Raw genomic sequence first — 23,099 nt, 5'->3', positions numbered from 1 at the left:
TCAAAAGGAATCTGTTCTTTTCACCCTGATCTTGAACTTCTAATCTTTAGAAATGTAAAATAATTCAGTTCTGTTGTTTCACATACATTTCTGTGGTTTGGGGTACCCAGTTTAAATACAGCTCTAACCCTAGTCGTACCTGGTTTAAAGCCTGGTTTAGGGAGTCTGAATATTTGCAAAATACAGGAAAACCCTCATTAAGCCTAGGAATGCGTGACATCATCATCAAATGCCACAAATTGTCAAACTTGAAATTACACTTTCTAAAATCCAAGTATTAGAGCCCATGGGGTTTCTGGGCTCTAATGATTTGTACACTTTTGCTCGACTCTTGTGTATTACAGACAAGACTGTTCTACTCCATGTAATGCTGTTGAAGAGAGCCAGGGGTAGAATTTAAGGGTCCCTGTGAAGGCATTGTGGTTTTTTTTTAGAGGATTTTCCCTTTTTTTTTTTCTGTTGATTTCTATGTAATATAGTACAGGACAGTAAATTTAAATTTTGCTTCTTTCTTGAAAGCTATGCCCTTATCTTTTGAGAAGTCGTAAGTCTATTCAATTTTAAATTTTATTTTCTGAAGTTTCCTTCAGCAGTCCCTACTGCATTAGGTCATAAGACTATCCAGTGATATTATGGCGAGACACAAAAGGCGGTCAGCAAGGGGTATCTCCCCGTCTCCTCCGGTCCATTCACACCCAGAAGAAGCTGAGGATAAGCCTGAAGGAGCAGGGGTCAGATGAATCTGTGAGGTAGGTATGATCCCCTTTCCCTCCCCAAAATACTACAAGTGCTTTGGAGTAACTGGCTCTTGGTTTCACTCGCCAGTGAAAGTACAAAGTCTAAGCACAAAATCAAGTCCAGGATAACCTTTCAAAGCCTTCGTCCTGTTAAATACTATTTACCTGAGCTGGCAGGTGAAATTATGGCCTAAAGATGAAAACATGGAGGGCAGCAAATGAAAGAATTAGTGCACTGTTCAAATTAGATTTGTCATTCAAGCAGAGAAACCTTTGCCTTTTGGGGCTGTTGAGGGCACCTTCAAAGGTCCTGGACCAAGGACGCCAATGGGACCCAACTCAGAGGAGGCCCCCTGCTGAGAGCCCAGGGAGGGGTGGTCCTGGTGGCCACTACATTTAATGTGCCCTTGTTCATTTCCTCATTATTGTTCATTTTTCTTTGTGTGGCTCTGAGAACAATTCCAGGTAATGGACAGCCGCAGTGTCTGGATTTTAGGATGCCTTGTTATTTTTTTTAAAGCAAGGAAATAAGCAAGAATTACAGACAGGCAAGTCAGAACCAGGCATATCACTCTGCCTCCAGTGGCCTCTGGAGAAGGAAAATAATCGAATGTGTGACTTTGAATACTGAGCCGCTTTACATGACTCATTAAACTGCCATTTTCAACACTTTTGCCTCATGCTATCAGAATGATAGAATCCTATAACAGTCTGTGGGCTTTGATTCTTTTATATCTGGGAAGCCTCATGGTATAAGCACCCTCAGACATCAACTGAAGTACAAGACAGTCATTCATAATAGATCTAAATTTGATAAACCACTCAAGCATGACCCAGGCAGCCCAGCCTGTGAAATCGAGATGTGCAATTAATTGCTACTCTTTTATTTATTATCTTTAATCCCTCATTGGATACAGTTGACTTGCTACTTCTGAGATCAGGCCATGGCATAGGCAAGAATGAATAATTTTTAAATTATGAAGCAATTTCTTTGTTACAAACCTGGGCTCAGATGTAAATTCTAATCATTGCCTTATCCCAGGATGGTGCCCTTTGAACTCAGGAGAATATTCATTTTCCCTCCCTTTTACTCAAGGTGGGCAGAGTCAGGCATGTCCAGTTCTTAGAGGTCACTGATGCTTTATTTGCTGTTACTAAGGAACTGACATACGTCCCCAGGGACTGCCTTGACACCAGGCACCTTAAAGACTTACACCATGGGGTAAAACTCTCCCTGGGTGCACTGGCCCTTACTGCAGTCCCCTCCATCCTGTCTCAGACTCAGTTTATTCATCCCTTTTGGGTTGATCAAGGTCTCCATCTCTCCATAGCAAAGGGCTTTCTCACTTTGTACTGTCTGTGCTTTTGAGCTGAGCCAGACTGAAGAGTCAAACTAATCAAGCAACAGGCTTGGACTTCAGGGCCATTAGGAAGAGTTTTTCATCCTGTTTAGTCAACTGCTTCCTCCATTATAATTCCATTCTTACGAGTTTCATCCTTTGACTTGCCCCCTTAGTAAAGTCTACATAGTATTCTTGTGGTAGGCATAATGCTCAAGCCTTTAGGGAGCCTTTGTAGTTGACATTAAGTAGGTTTATGGGATCCTATTGGAGAAGAGGCAGTGTAAGGAAGAAGGGGGAAGCAGTGAGTGGACCAAGGGCAGCAGAGTAGAGAGAGGGGCCATCCACACTGGGAGACCCAGACATTGGAAGAGTATCTGTTAACTCCCAAGATTTGAGGTAGCGCTTACATGTAGTTTGAAACGCGTCTATGTCTCAAGATGTCTTTTTATTAAAACACAGACTCTTCCTATGAAAATGCTCCTTATAGAAAAACTCAAAAAACATTTAGAAATATAAAAATTTTTATAATCTTACAGTATCTAATAATTTTCCAACGATGATTTCTCATGGCCTCGTAATATGCTATCCTTTATTTAACCAGTTTCCTATCAGTGTTTGCTGTTATAAATGATTCTAGACAACATTTACAAAGCTTTCTAGTTCTTTTCCCAAACAGTTGATATAAGTTAATTTACTCTATCTTTTCACTACCTTAATAAGCATGTGCAGGTGTTAGTCTCACTTAAGAGATAAGAAACAGGTTAATGAATTAGCAAGACTGTCTCACTAAGAGGGCTGGGGATATAGCTCAATGCAAAGGCCCTAGGTGCAGTTCCCACTACTGCAAAACAAAAACAAACAAACAACAAACAAAATAAAAACCAGAACTATCTCCATCATACAATTCCATTTCAGAAGATGTATAGGAAAAAGATTTCCTCTAGATGTCAGGATTGAGAGGATTTAGGGCTCTCCTTTTCTAGTCTAACATGTTTATATTCTCTGAATTTTTCAGTGAATATCTGTTACTTTTAAAATTCAAAGTAAATTGGATGTGGGACACTATGTAATGCCATGTCCTCATCAGAGCCCTAGAGATCCTCACTGACAAATTAAGTTCTGTAGACATAAATAAATCTAAAGGGTCGGAAAGTGATCAGACCTCCAAAAAGTCAACCTCAGGAGATCCCTGCAGAGAAATTACAAGAGAATATAGCAGCCAAGAAAGAAGCTCAAGAACAAGTGAAAATGTCTGAGTTCATCTCACGAGAAGAATACCAAGAGCTAACCAAGATGTCAGCAGAAGGGGCAGGAATTGAACTGGTATCCAAGATGTTCCAGGGCTGTGTTACAAGTCCTGGAACATCTTGGATACCAAGTTCTATTCTCTATTATGGTTAGCATTGTCTCTTTTACAACCTCCAAGCATTTATCCTTCCCTCAGAGCCTCCTCCTCCTCCAGCTGATGACAACCAAAGGATTGACTGGAATGAGTTGTGAAGCTCTCCTGTGTGATACATCAGGGACACTGAGAGTGACCAAGTACCTGTTCCCTCAGGCATCAAGCTGAATCAAGGAAATACTGTAGGAAATTTCCAAGTATCAATTGACACTGACCCGCAGCAGACTGATGCTTCCCTAACACGTGCCATGGGCCTCAATGTAGAAACTTTATGGGATTCTTTCCATCCCTGCAGGTTCCAGTATCAACCAGCCCCTCCAGAAACAGGATACCTAGTTGTTGCTAGACAAAACAAGAAATCATGACGCCATCTGTCTTTTGAGATGAAGATCACAGATTTTGTTTGCTCCCTCCACCACTTTAGTGGAGTATAAAGATAAAGAGGTGAATGCAGACACTTGCATGCATGACACTTTTGTATGTGATGATCAGTGACCTCCATGCTTTATTTCCATTGGATGAGAATCATCAGTTCATTGATGATAAATTTAAGATAGATTGCAGCAAATCTGGGAAAGAGAGAATTAACACCTGTTATTGAAGCTATTGCAGTCCTTCCTTGATTTCCTGTATCATCAAACTTTCACATTGCAACCACTAACAGACATAATCCCTTTTGTTACATACTGGACAGGACTTGACAGAGTGACAGGACTGGTCAATGGAAACATTGTTCTATACTGACCATGTAACAGTGTTGAAATGTCCTTCTAAAGTGGAAAAATAATACCCTCTACCCACCTGTAACCTTTGGGAACAAAAGCACATGCATAAATCTATATCGTGGTATCCTTTATGCATCTTTTCTACTAGGATCTGCAGGGTTATATGTGTTTATCAAAGGAGGGAACAGATTTATGTAGGTGTGACTTTTTTCACCATCTCCTGAACAGATTCAAGCACCAGCATCAGTAGAAAACATCAGTGCAAAATTTCTGGATCTTGATGTGATTAATGATCCAAGAATATATGCCCATTTAACTGATCCCATGGCTATAGCTGCTGGATCAGTTTGACAGGAAAGGCCTTACACATCAGCTTCTTAGTGCAGCAGGCATAACTTCAGCATTCCATTCAGTTGGCCAGAGCATGTCCATCCTTCTGGATTATAGTTACGGACATCTATCTCAAAGTAGCACAACTTGGAGGATTTGTCTCTGTTTATTCAACAACCCGTATCATAGGGGAAATATAACTGTACATTAATAAAAACAAGCACCTTTTCCTTAATCCCTCCTCCCTTTGTACTTCCTCATTAAAGAAGATAAAAAGTAAATTGGATGCGATTTTTCCCTGCAAAAACTCAGGTTGAAATTTAGTTGGCAATCTTTTTTGACAGGTGGTGGGGCCTTTGAGAGGTAATTAGGTGTGGGGGCTCCCCCTCAAGGGAGAATTATAAAGCAGGCTGCTCCTCCACCGTGGTGCCTCCCTTTTCCCACTTCTCTGTTGTGTTCCCAAGTGAAATCCTGCCACAGGAGCTGGCAGAGCTGGCCCTCTCCAGCCTTCACAACTGGAGGTAAAAATCAACTCTCTTCTTTATAATTAGTGAGCTACCAATACTTAGTAAAAGAAAACAGACTAAGGCAAAAATTAATAGACCTTTTTAGTAAGATATAGTAAGTGTAATGCTGTAAAATATGCTAGCATATAACCTCATATTTAAGAGTAATAACACTAGAGAAGAAAATGGAATTTCAGTGAATATAAAGAAGTGCTAATCAAACTGGTATTGGAGGAATGAAAGTATTTTTTCTGTGTTTTTTGAATGGCTGATTTGATTTATAAGTATCACACACTGTTGACCTTCTTTAAATGTAGATGCTATGAAAGAAGGCATGGAATCATATTTAAAGAAAATAAGAAAGGCTACTCTGGAAAGAAAGAAGGAGAGTAGAAGAATGAAAACCCAGGACCCACACACACCTGGGTTCTGCCCCAGGCTTGCATTGTGAGCTTGGGCCAATCAGTTGGCCTTCCTGGGCTTCGGTCTCTGCTCAGCCTGGAGGTTTTCATCGGAGACCTTGTAACAGGATCACCTGGACAGCTCCTAAAGCAGTCTGCGTCCCAGCTCTTCTCCTGGTGATTCTGATGAGCAGAGAGGAAGCACACCGAACCAGCCGGAGCTCCTGGAGGGCTGGTTTGCTCTTCACATCCCAAGGCCAGCAGTGACTATCTCCTAAGAAGAGCAAGAGCCTTTCTTACAGCTCTTGCTGAAGAAAAGGCTTAAGAACTCCATTGGACCAGATCACCTCTTGGTTTGAAAAGTGGTTGTTCTTTACTCGTAATAACCACTTTTCATGGGGGTTTTCACTTGGCATTTGGTTGTAAAGAGTATGCATTTTTAAAGCTGTCCAAATGCCTATTTATGCAACAGACCATAACTTTTCCCTCGGTAGGTGGCTATGCATTATCAAATAAATGATACACATTTTAAAAACTGTCTGAAGGGGCATTTACCTGAGGGACTGTTATTGTTAGTGGGTTTTTTTGAGTCCTTGTGGTTCATTGGGTAAATAATATCCTCTTGCCAATTTTTAAATAAACACATCTATCAGGGTGCCATTTTTTATCAATCTTACACACTTTTGTGTTTTAAATTGCATAACAAGATAACTTCACATCAAATAGTAAAACAATTAAATCTTTCAAACTGAATATGAAGCAGGCACTTGGCCCTTTTTTATGCCAAGACTCAAATCCTCATACTAGTGAGTGCTCAGCTGCTAATTACATGCCCCTGCCCAGCCCTGACTCTTTTTCCTTTGGCAGGTTGGGAGACTTTCTTAACTGGATCTTCACTTATCTTTTCTTTTGTGGTAACACTTCAGTATTAAATCCAAGATACTTTTGCATTTGAAGTATTAGATCCTAACTCCCTTCTTCTGGGAAGATTTCTGGTTTGGGAAAAAATGAGGTTGAATTGTCACAGAACAATGCAGAGGTGCTTGGGTGTGGCCGTGCAGTGGAAGACTGTGTGGACGGCCAAGTGCTTGGCAGTGTGAGTCACGTGACTCCCACAGGAAATAGAGTCATGGACAGAATATGGCAACAGACTGTCATATGGGAAAAGAGGACTCAGTGGAGCTTTGCCGGGTGGTGAGAGCATGGGTGCGTGAGACCAGTTGTCTTCCATGGATCCAAAGTCTTAGTTGCAGACAACAGGCTCCACTTGAGCCAGTTCAAGCATGAGTTTATTTACCAAAGTTTGGAAAGTGATCTATGAGCAGTGCAGCCAAGGAGAAATGAATAGTATATTACTTCAAAAGAGAGGCTTCCAAGATGTGTCCTGGACCAATAGCTGATATCAGCTGAGAGCTTGGTAGAAATACCCATTCTCCCACCCCATCTCAGACTACTAAAATCTATCAAGTTTCCAGGCAATTCTGATGTACAGTGAAGCTTGCAACGGTTAAATTTAGCAGAGGCGCCACAGCTGCTGATCCTACTTTTTTTTTTGAGACAAGTTCTCACTACATAGTTTGGACTGGCCTTAAACTTGCTATGTAGCCTTTGCTGGTCTCTCAAACTCAGCAATCCTCCTGCCTCAGCCTCCTGAAAGCTGGGACTACAGGCATGCACACCATGCCTGGCCCTCATTTCTATACTTTGGTACATGACAATTAAGGACCAGATGCCTAAAAGTGGCCCAGAAGTCTGCCAGTGTGTTTGCTAGAAGTTCTCTTCCTCCTGCGCATGTCTGCTGCCTCATTTGTTCATTTTCTCCTAAGACTCCTGAGAGTTATGCTCTAGGTAAATACAGGATACATTTCCTGAGTGTTCTGGTCCCACAGGACACCAGTAAGTGGAATTTAGCTTTGTACGTAATGGATGAAGTTAGGAGGTGATTGGAATGGATGTTGAGAAAGCTCACCTCAACATTTACTATAAGTCTAAATCCATAGCCCTCATAAGAACCCAGAGTCTTTACATGTCACCTGGCCTTTTACAATAGAGGAAGGTGGAAAATGAAAGTTTAGAGGCTCATCACCTAGCCCTACCCCACCAAGGACCACAGGAACCCCAGCTGGAATGAAACACTTTCACTGGGTCCATAGAAGCTTAACTTAGATACAGTCTGGGCTCACTGTAACTTACTGAAGAATGACAGAAGTAGCCTGTGTTTAAAATAAAATGCTCTTTCTAGCTCTCTTTTAAAAATCATAAGTGGAGGGGCTGGGGATTTAGCTCAGCGGCATAAGCGCCTGCCTTGCAAGCAGGCAGTCATGAGTTCGGTCCCCGGTACCGATAAAAAGGAAAAAGACAAAAAAAAAAAAAGAAAGAAAGAAAAATCATAAGTGGAATGAAGCTCTCCCTAAGAGAATGTTACTTTCTTGCCTTAGAGAATCACATTATTTGCCAATACTGAAATGTTAGTAAAATCACTTCTGAATGTTTGTGCATATTTATTCTGGTCTTTGTGAATGAAGGTCTTTGTGAATGAAGCTTTGTGTTTAACTCACACATGTCATATTAGATGACAGTGCCTTAACAGTAGTACTTAAAAGTGTATCAGGACCTTGACTTCCAACAACAGAAGACTGTTTCTTTGGCAGGATCTACCCACCCCCAGGTCTAGGCAGGCCGGCAGCATTGGTGAGCTCTGCTGAGTGTCTTCTGAGGCCTGGCAAAGGCTCACTTCCTAATTCAGCTCAAACATCTCCTTAGAGGGCACTGCTTGGTGACTGCCATAGTTTGACTCCCCAGTGACCCCTGAAGGCCCATGTGCTGTAGGCTGGGTCTCCAGCTTGACACTGTTCCAAGATGACAGCACCTTTAATAGGTGTTATGGTTTAGATCTGCAATGTCCCCCCAAAATGTTCATGTATGTGGAAGGTTATTTTCATGTATGTGGAAGGGGCACTACAGCTGACTTGCTGTTAGCAGGTGGGTGGAGAGGGGTCCCTGTGGTTGTGGCCTGAAAGGATGCATCTCCCATCCCAGCTTCTCCTCTCTCTTATTGACCATGATGGGAGCAGCTTTTCTCCCACTAGACCCTTCCATCATGCTGTTTCTGCATTAGAGTCGGCTGACCGTGAACTGAAACTGTGAGCCAGAATACAACTCTCCTCCTTTAGCTGTGGTTTTTGGGTATTTTATTCCAGGGATGAATGAAAAAAAAAAAAAAAAAGGCCAGTATGATAGATAGACTCTTCACAGAAGTACAAATGGCCAATAAATACAGGGAAGAATGTTCATTGTCTCTGGGTGTTAGAGAAATGTAGATTAAAACAACACTGAGATTCCATCTTATTCCTGAAAGAATTACTGTCTCAAGAAATCAAATAATAACAGATGGTGGCAAGGCTTTGGAGGGAGAAGGAACCCTTGTACACTATTGGGGGAAGTATAAACTAGTACAACCACAGTGGAACTCAGTGTGGAGATTTCTCAAACTAAAACTAGAAATTCCTTATCTTCCCAAGAGAGTTAGAGACATCATATTACAGCGACACATGTGTGTCTGTTTATAGCAGCACAGTATATAGTAGCTAAACCTTGGAAGCACCATATATATCCATCAACAGATGAATAAAGAAAATATAATATTTATATATAATGGAGTAATATTTTGTCATAAAGAAAGATAAGAAGTCATTTGCATGAATGTGAATGTACCTTGAAACCATAATGTCAAGTGAAATCAGACATCCAAGCTTAAAAATCACATGGTTTCTCCTATATGAGAAACCTAAAACATAAATTGTAGAGCAAAGTGAAAGATAATAGGAAACAGGGAGATGTATCCTTTGCAAAAGGTAAGGAAACCAAGAGATAGAAAAAGAAGAGAAGGAAGAGAGGAAAAGAAGGAATTAGGATGTGTCATATGCATTTCCAACATCCCATGGCAGATGTAACAGATATGATCATTATGTACTGGAAGCATGTACTTATAAAACATTCCCCCCATATGCATTCAATACTAGGAATTGAACCCAAAACCTTGCTCTGGGCTATGTCCCTAGCCTTCTTGATTCTTTTTTTTTTTTTTTTTTGGACAGGATCTCACTAAATTGTGCAGACTGATCTCAAAATTGTTATTCTTGGACCAGGAATTTAGCTCAGCAGCAGAAGTACCTGCCTGGCAAGTGTGAGGTCATGAGTTCGATCCTCGGTACAAAAAAAAAAAATTGTTCTCCTACCTCATCTTCCCAGATAGCTGGGATTATAGGTATTCCCAGCTGCGCCTGGATTCCTCTTTTTTCTCTTTCCCGATCTCCTTCCAGCCAGATGGTCATTAATATTCATTGTTTATATCATCTGTGCCCAGTAATACAGTTGAAACATACTTCATTTCCCCCATTAATAACAAGAATTTTTTCAGGGCACTCAGAATACATCTGACATGGGGGCTGTTCATGGCATGAGTGGTGGGTGTGCTGAGTGGAACTGACACTGCTGGCAGCTCCCATTTGGCCATTTAGATCCATTCAGATCCACTCCTCACCTTCTTTACCCTGCTGTCTGCCCACCAGGTTGGTTCTGTGCAACACATCCCTGGGCTTTTGCTCTGTGGCATCGGTTCAGCAAATAGGGAGACCTGGCAGAGGCAGGCAGGTAGGAGGAGAGTGAGGCTGAAATATTGATTCTCCTGGCTCCCTGCATAATTTATCAGGCTTCCTGTGCACCTTAGATGAAATAGCCTTTGGCACAGGAATCTTTCCTAGTCTCACCAGCTCTGGGAACTGCAGCATTTTCTGTATTCCCCAATACCTAGCCAGTATGTCTGTAAGCTGTCCCTCTTGACATCTTTCAGAGATTCCTAATCTGATGTGATGTCTGTTTGATGGCAGGACCTGGCTACCCCAGCTGTGTCCTATCCAACCAGTGACAGAGGTAGACAAATACGTACACTATATTGTGATAATCTATTATTGTTTAGACCTAGAGTGTCCCTCAACGTCTCATGCACACAAAGACAGAGCTTTGGATGGTAATTGGGTCATGGGGTACTACATTCATCAGTGGGTTCATCCGTTACGAGTGCAGTCGCTGAGTGTGGCTAGGAAGTGGGGTCTGGTTGGGGCCAGTCACTTGGACATGCATGTCTTCCTCCTTGGCTCTTCCCATCACTCTGCTGCCTGGCTGCCATGACATAAGCAGCTTTCCTCTGCCAGACCCTTCTATCACCCACTTCCTGTTCTGCACTGGAGCCAGCTGACTATCGACTGTGCCCTCTAAAATCTGTGAGCCAAGATTAACTTCTCCTTTAAGTTACAGGTGTCAGGTACTTTGTTCCAGTGATGAATAAAGTGACTAAGACACAGTAGCAAGAAGCCGTGGAGTTACTGTGGGTATATAAGAGGAGCTTCACCCCACCTCCTGTGCTGGGGATTGAACCCATGGCCTTCATACTGACCTACATCCCCAGCACACACACTCCTTTTTTTGAGATAGGATCTTGCTAAATTACTGTTATCCAAGCTCAACCTGTACTCATGATCCTCCAGCATTGGTCTCCCAGAATGTACCAACATGCCCAGTAAAAGAGAACTGCATATAAACAGGTGCCATGTCTATAGCAAGAAGCACAGCAGAATTCAGTTATTCAAAGAACTCTGAGTGCTTATCACATTCAAGGCAATAGATTAATCAAGAACAAATTCAAATCTAAGATGTTGGCAATTTACTAAAGAAAAATTAATGCAGAAGTAAAAATTATGCAGGTATTGCTCTTCTTTGAAAGTTAGTTTTTAAGGTTTGAAAGAATTGTTGATCCATTAGTGCTAATCACAGGATAAAAGTAAGATTTCTGATTAAGAACATTCAACTGGCCAGCCAATGGTAATTTTTACTCTTGGTCTGGTGATATAACCTTGACCTCTGAGGGGGTAAATGTACTGCAGCTCACGTGCAATTCCTTACAATTCCGCCTCGGTCCTCCTCCAGTGTCTTCCTTTTGGAGTTGTCCCTGATTTTGTTACCAGTCTTCATTCAAATTCATTCAAGAGTAGATGATTCTGATTTTGCTTCTTGGCCAGGAATCTTTTGATTCTGAAAGTCTTGTGAGAAGGCTTGGTTAGACTCAGAAGAGCTCAAAATTTTTAAATTGTATAAGTTTATGGAGGACACTGATAGTTCATTACATGTCTATAGTAAGTAATGACCCAATTGGGGTAATTAGCATTTTCATCTTCTTAAGCATTTCATTTATTTATATTGAAAACTTTTCAATATCCCTTTCTTCCTGTTGCAAATGACAGGTTTTCATTGTTTTTATGGCTGAATAATAGCTTCTTTCTTTTATCATTCACGCATTGGTTGATTCTATATCTTGGCTTTTGTGACTAGTACTGCAATAAATAAGTGAGTGCAGGTATCTCTTCCATATATTGATTTCAATTACTTTGACTGAACTCCCTGTAATGGGATGGCTGGATCTTATGGTAGTTTTATTCCTAGTTTTCAGAAGAAATGCCATGTTTTCTATAATGACTGTCCTTATTCAAAATTGCTACCAATAATGGAGTTCCCTCTCTGCATATATTATTAGCCAGATTAGATATTTTTTTTACTATGTTGTTTGTAGCCATTTTAACTGGAGCAAATTGATACTCATCGTGGTTTTAGTTTGCATTTCCCTGATTATGAAGGTGAACAGCATTTCTATTTATAATTGATATTTTCAATTGACATAAAAATCATGCATATTTATGAGACATTACATTTCAATACTTGTATGTAACGTATAATGGTTAGATCAGAGTAACTGGCATATCTTTCATCTCAGATGTATATCCACTCATCTTTAATGGGCAACTAATCTGTTTCCAGGGTTTAGTTATTACAGATTGTGCTACTATAAGCCTGGGTATGCATATATCACTATAGTATGACATGTTTAGTTGTTTGGGGGAGATACCAACAAGGAGAATCAGTGGGTCAAATGAAACCTGTGGTTTTAGCTTTTTGAGTAATCTTTGTGCTGATTTCCATAGTTGTTGTACTAATTTACGCTCCTAATAGTGGAGAAGGGTTCCTTTCCCCCACAGCCTCAATCAAGAAATCAACTAGCATTCGTTATTGGTTGATTCCTTGATGCTAGCCATTCTTTCTATAGCGAGATGGAATCTTAGTGTTGTTTTAATTTGATTTTCTCGAATAACCAGTGATGCTGAATGTTTTTCATATATTTTGCCATTTGTCTATTCACTTTAAATGCCCATTTTTAGGGGGCTCGGGATTTAATTCAGTGGTACAGCACCTGCCTAGCAAGTGTGAGGTCCTGAATTTGATTCCCAGTACTCCCCTCACCTCCTCACCAAAAAACCAAAACAAAACCTCCAACATGCCAATTTCTGGATTGAGTCTTTAAATTTGAGGGTCTGATTTTTGAGTTCTTTGTATATCCTAAATATTAATCCTTTGTCTGAGGAATAGCTGATATAAATTTTCCATTCTATGAGTTATCCCTTCATTATGTGTTTGGTCTCTTTTGTTGTACAAAAGCTTTTAAGAGGCCAGTTGTTGATTCTTTGCAGTATTTTCTGTGTTATGGGATTTTGTTCACAAAGTCTTTGCCTGTACTTATGTCTTTAAGAGTTTTGCCTATTTTATCTTTCAGCAGACTTGGTGCTTCTATTTTAATACTTAGATCTTTAATCCATTTTGATTTTAATTTAGTGCCTGGTGAGAGATGTGGATCTAGGTTTAATCTCTTGCATGTTGAAAGCCAGTTTTCCTAGGGCCATTTATTAAAGGGGCTGTCTTTCTTCCAGTAAAGGTATTTGACCCTTTTGTTAAAGACAAGATAGCTGAGTGTGATTAGAGTTGTTTCTGCACCTTCTATTCCAATTAATTTATCCGTGGGTCTGGTTTTTTTTTTTTGCCAGTACCATGCTGTTTTTATCACAGTAACTTTGTAATATGACTTCAAATCAAGGATTGTGATGCCCCTGCCTTGCCTTTGTTGCCCAGGATTGCTTTTGCTCTTCTAGATCTCTTCTGATTCAGTATAAATTTTAGGGTTTTTTTTCTCTAGTTGTGTGACATACTCTATTAGGATTGCATTAAATCTGTTTAACAGCTTTGGGAGTACAGGTATTTTTACTATATTGGTTCTGGCTATCCAAGAAAAGAGGATATCTTTCCATTTTCTGTTACCCTCTTTCATCTCCTTTTCCAGAGTAATGTAGTTTTTAGTGTATAGATCTCACTTCCTTTGTTGGATTGATTCCTAAATATTTTATTTTTCTTGATGTTTTTTCTAATTTCTAAGTGTGTTTGTCATTTGTGTACCTGAATGCTATCGATTTTTGAGTGCTGACTTTGGCATGTATCCTGCTAAGCTGCCAAATATGATTATTCTAGGAGTCTTTTGGTGGAATTTCTGTGGTCTTGTATGTAGAGTGTTGTGTCATCAGCAAATAATAATTTAACTTCATCCTTTCCTATCCATATTCCTTTCATTTCCTTCTCTTGTCTAATTGCTCAGGCTAATGTTTCCAGAACTGTATTGAACAAGAGTGGTGATAGTGTGCATCCTAGTTGTGTTCCTGATTTTGGAGTGAAAACTTTCAGTTTTCAATCATACAGTATGACGTTGACTTTGGCTGTTGGCTTGTCATAGATGGTTTTTATCCAGTCGAGATGAACACCTTCTATTAAAGTTTCTTGATTTTTACCATGAATGGGTGTTGGACTTTGTTAAATGCTTTTTCTGCTTTTATTGAGATGGTCCTGTGTTTTTTGTCTTTGATTCTGTTAATGTGATTTATGACATTAACTGATTTGTGTATATTACATCATCCTTACCTCCCTGGGGTGAATTCCACTTGGTCATGGTGTATAATCTTGATGACTTGCTGCATTCTGTTTGCCATTATCATATTTGGGATTTGAGATATTGATGTCAGGGTAATGCTTGCTTCCAGGAATGAGTTTCTTTTTCAGTTTCATTAAAGAGTTTGAGGTGTAGTGGCATTAGATCTTCTCTAAATTTCTGGTACAATTCAGCAACGAATCTATAAGCACCTGAGTTTTCTTTGTTAGTAGTTTTAAAATGACTTCTTCAATTTCATTGACTGATATTGTTATTTAGAATTTTTATATCTTCTTGATTCAGTTTGGGAATTTGTATCTAGAAATGTATCCATTTCTAGGTTTTCCGTCTTGTTAGAGTACTGATGATCTTCAGGATCCATTGTGATTTAACGATTTTCATTCCTAATTGTATGGATTTGAGTCTTTTCTCCCCGCCCCCTCCTTTTTCTTGGTAAGGTTGGATAAAGTTTTATTCACTTTATTTAATCTTTCAAAGAGCTAACTCTTTGGTTCATTGATTCTTTGTATTGTGTTTTTAGTCTCAATTGTATTAATCTCTGCTCTGATCTTTATAATTTTCTCCCTCATGCAAGCTTTGGGCTTGACTTGCTCTTTTTCTGGAAACTTGAGAGTCAACATTAGATTGTGTATTTAAGCTTACTCTGCTTTTCTGATGTGGAAATTCACTGCTATAAGTTTCCCTCATAAGGCTACTTTCATTGCACCTCATAAGTTATGGTATGTTGTATCACAATTATCATTTAATTGTAGAAACTAATTTCTTGTTTAGTTTCATCAGTGACTCATTGTTCAGGAGGGTGTTATGTAATTTCCATCGTCTATGTAGTTTTTGTGTTTTCTTTTGCCACTATTTTCAGTTTCATTGCACTATATCTGCTAATATGGATGGTGTAATTTCAATTATTTTGCATTTATTTAACCAGGTACTATGACCTTGTATGTGGTCTACTTTGGAGAAAATCCCGTGTGCTGCTGAGAAGAATGTGTATTCTATTGTTGTAGAGGGAAACACCCTGTAGATATCTACTAAATCCATTTGTTCAAAGGTTTGGTTCAGTTTTGATATTTCTTTGTTGATCTTTTCATCTGGTTGATCTATTTGTGAAAGTCCTATATTGAGGTTCCTTATTACAGTTGTATTGGTGCTCATCTGATTTTTCATATTAATTAGCATCTCATATTAGCATATTAATCACTATTTTTATATTATTTATCATATTTATTAACATATTAATTAGCACTTTATATAGTTGGGCATGTCACTATTTGGTATATATATATATTTATGATATTTCCTCCTCTTGGACTGTTCCCTTTTTAAGTATGTAATACCCTTCTTCATTATTTCTGTTCAGGCTTGAAATCTAGTTTGTCTGCAAATAGAACAGCTATGCCTGCTTTTTTCCAGGTTCCTATGTCATGAAGTATTGTTTTCTATCCTTTAACTTTTGGTTTATGAATTTTTTGGATCAAATGTGTTTCTTGTATGCAGCATATTTTGGATCTTGTTTATTGATCCATTCTGCCAATCTGATTTTTGATTGGTGAAATAGATCATTTACATTGATGGTTATAACTGATATGTGTTGACTTATCCTTGTCATATGAATTTGCTATTATTGGTTCCCTTTCTTTGCCTTCTGTTTAGTTGCTTAGCTTCTCTAATAGATTCATCTCGTTGGGATTCATGGAATTATCTACATTGTCTTTTCCTAGGATATCTTTCAGAACTTTCTGGACTGCTAGTTTGGTGGTCATGAATTTTTTCAGCTATACTTTATTATAGAAGTGTCTCATTTCTCCATCAAGCTTGAAGAATAATTTTGTGAAGTGCATCAATGTGATTTGGAGGTTGTTTTATTTTAGGGCTCAAACTACTTCACTCCAAGTTTTCCTTGACTTGAGGGTTTGTGTTGAGAAGTCATCTGTGATTCTGATGGGTTTTCCTTATAGATGATTTGTTTCTTTTCTTGAGCAACTCTTAATATTTTGTCCTTGGGTTAAGTTTATGGACTCTTGACTATTATGTGCCTTGGTGTAGGTTTTTTTTTCCAATCATGGCTCATTGGAGTTCTATGTGCCTCATTTATCTGTAAGTCAAATTGGTTTTACATACCTGGAAAGTTCTCTGCTATTACTTCTGTGAACAAGCTTTTTATGTCCTTTGTGCTTTCTTCTGATTTTTCATTGATTAGGATTGTTCTTATGTTGTTGTTGTTTGCTTCATCAGCAGCTGTTGGATTGATTTTTCATGGTCCCTTGCTATTTCTAATAAGTCTTTCATATGGTAGCTGCTAACCACAAACCTGTCTGATATTTGATATTGTGTTTTCACATTGATTCTGCTGTTTAATACCTTGAATAGAATTTTTAATCTCCTGAATATCTGTTTGAATTTATTTTATGGATTCCAGCTCCAGCTTTCCTATATTGGTCATTTATGGCTTCTATCACTTTCCTAAGCTCCTATGTATTTTTTTATCTGTGTCTACATTCACTGGCTATGTCCTTCATTATGGCTGTCATCTATGTAGTAAATTGTGCAGTTATTTCTCTTTTTTTTTTCCTAGCACCTCATTCATCTGCTTTGCTGCTTTACCCTTTCAGAAAGTTCAGCTGGATGTCTTTTGATTTCTTCCACCTTAATGTCCCCTGCATTTGCCTTGGGTGACCTGGAGGTCTGGGGTTGCATATTCCTTCTGTGTTTTCTCATTTTCTATTTTTAAAAATTTGTTTCTTGCATTGATGTTTATAAGTTGTTTATTACAGATAGCTTTGTTATTAGTACTGAGATCTCTTTAGAAAATTATTACTTTTCAGAAATGTCTTCTACATTGTCTTAGTTACTTTTTACTCGTCGCTGAGACAGAATACCTGAAGCCCAAAGTTGGGAAAGGAAAGGTTTATTTCTTACAGTTTTTGGAGGTTTCAGTCCACACTCAGTTGGCTCCAAGGCAGATGGGCATGGCTGGGCTGCAGTTCATGGCGGCTGCAAACAGCAAGCAAGAACCAGCAAAGAGTAAGACACACCTTCTTCTGCCATTACATCACATCCTGACTCCACCCCTATGTGGGTGGAGCACTGACACCATCAATACAAGCACTAGACAATGAACCATCACAAATGAACAATGCAAACTCATGAGGCCTGGGGGACACAGACATAAACCGTGACATACATGTAGCTGGCTTTTGGCCTGTGAGTCTGTCCTGAGGTCCTGCCTCTTTGATTTGTCAGGGATTAAAGGTTGATGTCTGTCTGGCCTAGCACTCAGTTCTTTGGTACTGAACAGTAGTATTGTTCATGACCCTTAGATGACCTCAGTGTTGGCATACAAGGAAGAAAAGCTGATCACAACTAGCTGTCACCTTGGCTAATGAAGTATAACCAATAATAACAATTGCATCAAGCACAGTTTAGAAAATGGTAAACTGTGATAACTAGTAAGTTTCTACCTTTTACCATAGGTACAAGCTTCATAGTTATATAATAACAAAATCTAAAACCAATCTGGAAGCTATATTCACTAAAAATCCACTTACTAGAACGATTTTACACTGAGAAAGAATTTAAAAGGAATAAGAGGAAAAAATAATGAAACAAAAAAATTAGAAGAAAGACTGAAGTGAAAGGAAAATATTTCAAGCTTTTATAAACTGGCAAAGAAGACAAGAGAGGAAGAAAAAAGAAAGCAATGCAAAGCAAAACTAAAATCAGTGTTAACATTCATTAAAGAGCAAAAATAGAAAAAAAATCAACAACAAAAAAATAAAACCCAAAATCAAAAGAAATTTCTCTGTGACTTCAAGCCTGTGGTTATTTTCTGGTATTTGTGTTAAGTGTCCAAATCAGAGCCCATGTCTGTGCTGGATATCTTTTTTTTTTGGTACCGGGGATTGAACTCACAACCTCATGCTTACCAGGCAGACTCGCCACTGAGCTAAATCCCTGACTGTATGTTAATTCTGTATCCAGCAACTTTACCTAGTTTCTTTATTCTGATATTTATTTGGCAATGTCTTCAGATTTTTCTATAAATAAAATCATAATCTGGAGGGTGTCTTAGAAATCAATAAGACATAACCCATCATGGGCTCAAAGGTATAAAATCATAAACACTTCATTTGAGAAAATCCCCTGAACCCTCTGCTTAACAAGAGCTGCCTAGCTAATTGGTTCTCCAAGATTTATTTCACTTTGTTCAGCCATCTAAGCACTCAAGGCTGCTTCAGCTATGCCCAAAGGGTCTGCTTATGTTCCCCAGCCAGAAAACCTCGGTATCATCTGCATGATGCTGGTTTTAGTCTCATGCAGAATCCAAGACTTGTTGGATCAGGGAAGATTCCATACATATTTTAAAGAAAGACCTGGGAGGGCAGGCAGGGAGCCCTTGAGAGGGCAGTGTATGAAGCTAACGGAATAAAGCTAGAAATACTGTCAAGACCTCAGAAAGTCAGAGATGCCAGAAATGTATAACATCTGCTTGAGAAAGCTTCTGGCAGTGAGCAGAACTAACCCAAGAAAGAGGATATATGGGCTGCAACCAATGAAGCTGTACATGCTATAAGTGAGACATCCCAATTCTGTCTCTGAAGTGCACATCTCACCCCCATGTGCCCTATATGGCAGATATGGCATTACAGTAGTAAATGTTTGCCCTTCTGGGCTTTAATCCTAGTCTGTTCTGTTCCTTTTTTGTTTCTTTTCTTTTTTTTTTTTTTTCAGTGCCAGTATTTTAACCAAGGCAATTTAGCACTGAGCCACATCCTTACCTTTTTTTTTCTTTTTAAGAAGGCAGAGTTTAATCTTTACACTGGCAAACTGCTGGATCTTCATGTCAGTGGATTATTGTGGGATAATCCCACAGAGGCAACAGCCCTGGGTTTATAGACAAAGACATTAGTTCATATAGAATTTAGAAGTGTGAGGCACAAAACAAGTGACAAAACATTACATAATTGGTTACATGCACTGAGTCTTGAACAGATTTGTTAAAACAAAGGAATTGTTTAACATAATACAGAAACTCTCTGGAAATAAGAAAAGGCGGCCCTTACAGAGTGAGCACAGTTAAAGGCACTCCCATGATATAAAAACATTCCAGGGAGGGTAGGGGGTCCTTACAGGGTGTCCTGGACTAGGGCAGGGTACCCTAAGGTACAATTACTCTGACACTGTGCTCATCAGAGATACGCAGCTGAGCCATAAATGCTGTCAAGGTCAACTGAATTCAGCAGAAACAGCAGAACAGAGACTTGGACAGAGACCTCTAATTGATCATGAAATATCTATAAGTTTGCTATTTTATAAATATATTCTTACATTTTAATTATGCCCCAACATTTCCCCACTTCTATTATAGAGGAAAATCTTCTTCCTCCATTTCCCAGTTTTAGTAGCATGGCACTGATAAAGAGTAACTTGTAAAAGAAGTTGGTGCTGTATAGCTTAACAAGTGGAACTCAGGAGGAACAAGATGGCAGATAGATAACAACTGGCTACAGAGGCTCTCTGAGATAGTCAATTAGAATTCAACATAATACAGCGTGGGGAACCCCAAATAGAGGGTGAATTCTCTCGTCCTAAGAAGAAATTAAGGCGACTTGCTGACCTGCCAAGGTCCCACCGCGACTTGCTGAGCTGTCTGAGGTCCCACTGCTTTGACATTGAATTTGGGGGCCGGCGAGCCAAGGGGAGAGCTGAGTTGGCAGGGTGCCTACATCAACTTGCGGTGAGTGACAGGAGTGGAGCCATTCCATAAATAGGGGGGGCTCCAGCGGACAACATTCTGGGACTGGGCAGGACTGGCAAGTACAAGGGGCAGCAGCGACTTCAGTCAGTTGCTCCCTTCCCGAACGGGATTGGTGGAGTGAGCTAGGCTTGGTTCATGTGACCTAGCTGAGACCAAATAGATTATCCGAAATCAAGTCCCTACAGTGGTGGCACACACTAACCACACTAACCCAGTGAAATCTCAGAAGTTTGACTGACAGTGCAGGCCACAGCAGCTTGACTGACCCGGAGGAGAGGTGGTGCAAAAAAATACAGTGCATCTCACAGCGACTTGACTGAACCCTGCACCGCCGCACTCCAGCCGCCACATGCAGCACCTCCAGGCCACCAGCGAGACATGTCACCGTGGGTCCAGAGTAACTGGGCATCCCTGATCCTGCCATGGCTGCCGACCAGGAGGGGAGGCAGTGCAAAGTCTGCCACCGCTGCCACCATCGCCGCCGCCGCCGCCGCCGCCGCTGCTGTGTTCTAGCTGCTGCCACCCGGAGGGGAAGTGATGCAAAATAATACAGTGCAGGCCACAGCGCTTGACTCATCTGGAGGGGAGGGGCCAGCATACGCTGTCCCTGTCTGCAACTCACTAGCACACTGCAGTGGGAAGGGTCATCTAGCCAGCATGCTTCAGAAGAATTGTAACCAACAAAGAAAGAAACTGGGGCCTCCTAGAAGAAGCAAAAAGGATGGAAAGAAGAGGCAACAACAAAAAGTCCCCAGGTCCCAACCCTGAGAACATTGACCCAGGACAGGTAAATACAAAGGAGAATGAGAACAGCAAACATGCAATAACAGACACAGTGCCAGTGGACGTAAAGAGATATATTTGGGACCTCATAGATGAGTTCAAAAGTGAAATATTTAGCCAAGTAAAGCAAGATATAAGAAAATTAAAGAGATACTAAGCACCCCTCAAGCAGACATAGATAGAAGAAGGGAGGAACTCAAAGGAGAGAACCATTTGATGAAGAATATAAAAAAATATAGAATACATGAAGCAGATTCAAAGAGATCACCAGGAAATTTAAAACTTTATGGAAAGATGGCAAATTAGCTTGAAAGAAACTAAGGATAGATTATCCAAACTGGAGGACAATTTTGCAATGTGGGAGTATGAAAGGGAAAACTTTTTTAAAATAACAAGGAAATAAACAGTAACAATACAAAAGGCTAGAAGATGACAAAAGGATCTCTAACTTGAGAATAAAGAATGTGAATGAAGAAGCAGGCGTACAAACAAAGGAACTACAAAGGCTATTCATAGAAATAATTACGGAAAACTTCCCAAACATAGGAAAAGAAAATGATATTCTGATATATGAGGCATGCAGAACTCCAGCCACCTACAACCAAAACAGAGCTACACCCAGGCATATAATAATCAAGATCCCAGAAACTCAATATAAGAACAGACTATTAAAAGCTGTTAGAGACAAGAAACAAATCAACTATAAAGGAAGGCCCATCAGAACAATGGCAGACTTCTCAACACAAACCATCAAGTCAAGAAGAGCCTGGAGCGAAATATTCCAAGCCCTGAAAGAAAATAACCTCCAGCCCAGATTGATATACCCTGATAAACTATCTCTAGAAATTAATGGAGAAACAAGATGCTTCCAAGACAAAGAGGAACTTGTGAAATTTGCAACCACCAATCCAAGTCTACAGAGAATACTGCAGGGCATTCTAGAGAGAGAGAAAAGTACTAGGATTGCAGGAACAGTGGCAGAGAGGCCTCAATGAATGGAACAGAAAACAGAATGAAGAAGATAAGCAGACAACTGATGGCAAACAAGAGCATAACAAAAATGAGGCAGAGAAGATTTTATTCAAAACTGATACGACTGATAGTATCAAGCCTGAGAGTATAGGCAACTACACTGAAAATGACAAGACTCTACAATACACATTCTGGTTTGATAACTGCCGGTTTTTGAAGTTCTATACTATATAAAAAGTTGTGTTTTTAATAATACTGTTATGTATGGATCTATTCAATTATATTATGTCTGATGATATAGCCAATTCTATTGGAGATAACAAGAGACAACACAGGCACCATAGTAGAACTCTTTGTACAACAGTCTTATATGTTTATTTTGTTTCATGTGTTTATAGGAATATGTTTTGTTTTTCCATGCTTTGTTTTGTTTCTCCCTCTAATATAGAAAGGATAGAAATACATGTTAAGACTCATGCATATGTAGAATCTATAACTTTATGAGAGCAGATCTTGTGACACATGATGAAATGAACAGATACGTTGAAGAAAAAGAGACACTAAAATACCCAGTGCTGATCCTAGAGTGTCATAATGTGAAACCCAGCAATAGTATTATTCTTTGTTCAGTGTGATATTAGTCTGCTTGGGTTTATTCAGTGTCAACATATTTGAAGATATGGATAACTGCATGTATGTTTAAGTGTATAGGATTGATAACCATATTTCTAAGTTTTTGTTGGATAGTTGAACAGAACTGGTTGCAATCTCACTGTTTGAATCCCCACTTTATCAGCTCCTCTTTAGTATCTTGAATAGCTATTTGTAAGAAGACAATCTGTAATCATCTACTAGTGATTTCTTTTTTTTTTTTTTTTTTTTTTTTTTTTTTACATTTTTAAAATCTTTTTATCGGTACCGGGGATCGAATTCATGACCACCTGCTTGCAAGGCAGATGCTTATGCCACTGAGCTAAATCCCCAGCCCCCAACTAGTGATTTCTTAGTTTATTTTTTCTTTGAAATTATGTATTATTTCTACCCGTTTTCTGTTTTGTTTAGTCTTTCTTTAAATTAAATTTTTTTAAAAAGGTACTACAGTACCCAGTGCTGATCAGAGTGTCATGATGTGAAATCCAGTAATACTATTACTCTTTGTTCAGAATGATTTTAACCTGCTTTAGTTTCTTTAATCTAAACATAAATGAAGCTATGGATAACTGCATGTATGTTTAAGTGTATAGGATTGACAACCATGTTACTAAGT

At 39.4% G+C, this 23,099-nt stretch overlaps 1 long non-coding RNA gene across 3 annotated transcripts in view; it reads right to left on the bottom strand.

Annotated features, from left to right (window-relative positions):
• LOC106028154 (uncharacterized) overlaps positions 1-20,341 on the bottom strand; it is a 32,423-nt gene extending 12,082 nt beyond the window's left edge. The window contains exons 1-4 of one of the 3 annotated variants that reach the window (XR_010048031.1): positions 19,937-20,322; positions 19,098-19,203; positions 17,239-17,313; positions 5,534-5,718 (exon numbers count right to left, since the gene is read on the bottom strand). This is a non-coding gene — a long non-coding RNA (uncharacterized LOC106028154). Of the gene's footprint in view, positions 1-5,533; positions 5,719-17,211; positions 17,314-19,097; positions 19,204-19,936 lie in introns of those variants that run through there. The other 2 variants (XR_010048029.1, XR_001201761.2) reach the window with 2 other exon arrangements.
• Positions 20,342-23,099: the final 2,758 nt, after the last annotated feature.

This window comes from Cavia porcellus, unplaced genomic scaffold, assembly GCF_034190915.1.
Source record: "Cavia porcellus strain 051 isolate PalLab524CR breed Dunkin Hartley unplaced genomic scaffold, mCavPor4.1 scaffold_1, whole genome shotgun sequence".
In the NCBI taxonomy this organism is placed as follows: domain Eukaryota; kingdom Metazoa; phylum Chordata; class Mammalia; order Rodentia; family Caviidae; genus Cavia; species Cavia porcellus.
The sequence above is the reverse complement of the archived record's forward strand: the minus strand, read 5'-3'. Positions and strand labels throughout refer to the sequence as shown.